This window comes from Mus caroli, chromosome 4 (assembly GCF_900094665.2).
Source record: "Mus caroli chromosome 4, CAROLI_EIJ_v1.1, whole genome shotgun sequence".
Lineage (NCBI taxonomy): Eukaryota > Metazoa > Chordata > Mammalia > Rodentia > Muridae > Mus > Mus caroli.
The window spans coordinates 58,390,408-58,394,978 of NC_034573.1; positions in this window are offsets into that span (position 1 = coordinate 58,390,408).

The window sequence follows — 4,571 nt, forward strand, 5'->3', positions numbered from 1 at the left end:
ATATGGGCACAGGGGAAAAATTCTTGAATAGAACAGCAATGGTTTGTGCTGTAAGATCGAGGATTGATAAATGGGACCTCATGAAACTGCAAAGCTTCTGCAAGGCNAAAGACACCATCAATAAGACAAAAAGACCACCAACAGATTGGGAAAGGATCTTTACCTATCTTAAATCAGATAGGGGACTAATATCCAATATATATAAAGAACTCAAGAGGGTGGACTCCAGAAAATCAAATAACCCCATTAAAAAATGGGGCTCAGAGCTAAACAAAGAATTCTCACCTGAGGAACAATGAGGGTTTTAAGACCTCAAGCTCCTTCAACAAGACCACACCTTCTCACCCTACCCAAACAGTTTCACTGAGGATCAAGCATTCAAGTGTATGGACCTATTGGGTCTTTCTCTTTCAAACCAACACTTAACATTACAGAAACATTGCACTAATGTTTTCGATAGTATACAATTCTCACCATAAAATACCCTTGACATGCTCCATTAAACTTCTACTTGGATACCTCTGGTATTGAAGAGGCCATTGCGTTACGAAGCTTGCTGTCTGTATCAGGTCTATCTTCACACCAAGCACCTTCATACATCCTATTAAAAGCCAATTTATAGATCCTCATATGCTTCTTATATAGACAGATTGTGCTCACAACATCTAGTGTAAACAATAATACAATTGTGGTTTGGGACTCACGAGCATTTAATTTTAATTTTTACATGGATGTAGCCACGGGCTTTTGTACCCACATCCCAGTTCCTCAATTAACAACTCTCCTACTTTTTATTTATGAATAAATACATAGATCAAAAGCTTGGCTCATTCCCTGATTAGATTCTAACTAAATTAACCCATTCATTTTATTCAATGAGTGACATGTGACTGTTTAACCTCTCCTTGGTTTTATTCTGTCTCCTCAGAGTTCAGACAAATCTCCTCCTGGCCCTAACTCTATCCCAAAGTTCCTCTCTCCCTATGGGAAATTCCCACCTCCTATTTCCTGCCTCAGCTAATAGGCCATCAGCTTTTTATTGACAGGTGATGCTTCCATATAGTACAAAAGAGAGTCTCTCTACACATGCATGCAATATATTTTGCTCAAATCCACCACCCATTCTTTTCCCTCCAATTTCTTCTCTATTCTCCATACCACTTTTCTGTCCCAACTTCATGCGAATTGTTTTTTTTTAATCCACTGAGTCCTCTTTGTTACTAGTTACTAGTTACTTCATTACCAGTATTCACATGGGTATAGCATGACACACTGAACCATGGGTAAGCCTTCCAGGGGACACACCTCTGACAAAAACTGACTGCCACCCCCAGTAGCCATCATTCCAATAGCTTCTCAGATGGGGTGGGACTTCATGACTTCCTTCACTATCTACTCTCAGACTTTGACTAGATTTATCTTGTGCAGGTCTTTTGCATTCAGACATAGCTTCTGTAAGTTCACATGTGCAAAACAGCCTTCTCAAGTCTAGAAAACACTGTCATCTATTTTGCGTGACTCAAGCAATCATTCTAATCCCCCTTCAATTATAATTCCTGGAAGAGAGGGTTTTGATATAGACATATTATTTAGGTTGAGTGTGCTTCAGATCTATCAACATATTGATCTGCCGTAGTCCCCTGCATTAAGTAACATATATTGCCAAAAGAAGCTTCTCTGATGAGAGTTGCAAGAAATGCTATTATATAGGAAAAAAATGCTATTATATAGGAAAATATATATAGGAAAAATATTATATAGGAAAAAAATTTATGGGGTTGTTTAATACTACAAAGTAGTAGACACTTTCCTAGGACCCTTCTGTCCTGTGAAGGTGGCTTTAAATCCAATAATAAAACAGTTGGTGCCATTATTGTACAAGTGGTCTGATCTTTCCAAGCCAGCTTTTGTCATAGTTTACAGATTCACAGCTGGTTAAAACTGTTGATGACATTTCTCTTCTAGTAGTCACTGTTAATTATCTTTGGTATTTGATTTTAGTGATGGAAAACTCACAGACATGCATCTCTTAACAGTGAAACAAGAATAACAGTCGATAATTCCTTCAGGCTGTGGGAGGAAGTGAAGTAGAGTTTGTAAGACACTAAATAAAGCACCTGCATGATGCCTGCTTTTACCGAGCAGAGAAGGCAAGAACTGTAGGTTTTTGGGTCCGAATCTTTACTGTTGTATTCTGTGCTTATGTAGGAAATGGTGAACAGCCACTTAAATGGGCACCAGAACATCCAATAAAGCTCTCATCTTCATTCCATTTGGTTGGCTTCAATGTAACAATTGTTTCTTAGTGGAGAACTAAGCCAAATGTTCCCATTATTTTCCCCTAGCCTAAATGATACTTCTTAGACAAAAATCTCTGTTACACCTCATGTGTAACCATTTGTCTTATCCCCAAAAGCCCACAAGAAATCTATGTGAAGCTGGATGCGAATGAACAGGGATTGAAGGAACTGAATGGGATGGACCAACAGTGTCAACTAACCTGGACCACTGGGAGCTCCCAGAGACAAAGCCACTAATCAAAGACTATACACAGCTTGGCCCATGGTCCCTGGCACATGTGTAGCAGAGGACTGCCTTGTCTGGCCTCAGTGGGAGAGGATGCACCTAATTCTGTAGAGACTTGAAGCCTCAGGGAGGGTGATGCCCAGGAGGGTATCCTCTCAGAGGTGAAGGGGAGGGAGAATGAAGGGAAGAACTCTGTAAGTGGGTACTAGGAGAGGGGCAGCATTTTGGATGCTATATAAATAAATAAAATAATTAACTAATAAAATAGTAAAAAAATAAAAAATAAAAAAGTAGGACTTTATGTGACGCTCCTTCTTTGATTCTTCAATAAAACAGCTCAGCTTCTCCCTTATAGCCCATCTCTCAGCAGGAGCTGCAAAATCATCCTGCTTCAAAAGCTATCCAATTTCCTTTAGGGCTCTGGCCAGCATCCCTGGGCAGGATGTCTCCTGCTGACATACTGTGGTCACAGCTTTTCCAGGCCCAGGCATCAGCAGTTGCTGTTTTTTTGAGATCTTACTAATGTGCCAGTCTGTCTACTGGGTTCAATTAATTTACATGGAGGGAAGGGAACATGAGGTTGGAATTAATCTCTGATGCAAAGCTGAGGAAACTGAAGCTTAGGAGTATGGAGTTATTTTTCCAAACTCAAAGGAGAACAAGTGAGAGAATTGGAATTCAGCCATCTCTTTAATTCCAACATCTGAGAGGTTTTTCCTTTTTAGTCAAACTTTATGTTAAGAGGCATCATGTCCCTTAACTGAAGTAATTATAATAAGTTCTCCCGGAAGAACAACAATATCAACCAACCAGAGTTCCTAGGGTCTAAATCACCAACCAAGGAGTACATATGGAGAGACCCATGGCTCCAGCCTTATATATAACAGAGGATGGCCTTGTTGGGCATCAATGGGAGAAGAGGCCCTTGGTCCTGTGAAGGCTCAATGCCCCCTTGTAGGGGAATAGGAGAGCTGGGAGGCGGGAGTGGGTGGGTGAGTGGAGGAACACCCTCATAGAAGCAGCTGGAGGGAGAATGGGATAAAGGACTTCTGATGCGGGAATTGGGAATCGGAAAGGGGATAACATTTGAAATGTAAATAAAAGAAATATCCAATTTAAAAAGGATTAAAAAAAGAAGTACAATACTTACTTGAGTTAGATTGAATTTAGCCGCCCCGCCCCGCCCCTCCCTTTCTTTAGGGTATGGCCTGTCGAGGGTGTGGCCTGTCGAGGGCGTGGCGAAAGCTTCCAGGAGAGCGAAGGGGGAGGGGCTTCCAAGGCTTTATTTAAAGCCAGTCAGCTCTCCTATCAGTACCATTTGCCAGTGAGCGTCACCCAAGGACTGAGGCAGAGGCATGGCCCTGGGAGCAGACTTGAGTGAAACGCTAGTTGAGAAGCCTGAACATATGAATTTAGAGGTGTCCATCCTGGCTCCTTCCAAGAGAAAGCAGCCCCTAGACAAGAAGGCAGAAGACAAACAGCCCTCTGAGAGTCGGAGTAACAATGGCAGGAGTTCCAAGTCCTCTCCCATGAGCAAAGAGAACATCTGGCCAAGTCGGGAGGCTAAGGTCCCCAGCCAGAAGCGATCTGGGCAAAGCTGGGCTGTCTCCTCCTGCGGACCCCACAAGAGAAGGAGCAAGCTGGAGAAGAGGAAGAACAGACCATCTCGCTCCAGAGAGAGAGGAAGGGACAAGCCGGGGTCCACCCACAAAAGAGATTCCTCGCACACAAAACTGCATGTAAAGGACGGAAGGTCCCAGCCAAGATCTCCTGTGAGGACTCTGAAGCGCAGTCGCTCAGGAGACAGGCAAGGTGCCCCGTACAACTCTGCCAAGAGGCGCAGACAGACTTCTCCAGAAGCTAGCTCATTACCAACATTCTCGCTGCTCATGTCCAGAGTCTTCACCAATGTGGATGCCTTGCAGGTGACCCTGGACGATCTGCAAGCCCCCGGAGGTGCCTTCCTGCGTGTGCCCTCAAGCAGCACGGAGCCCAGTGTCTCGCAGCGGGCCTGGCTCACTTGGCAACTGTCCCATGCAGGAGCC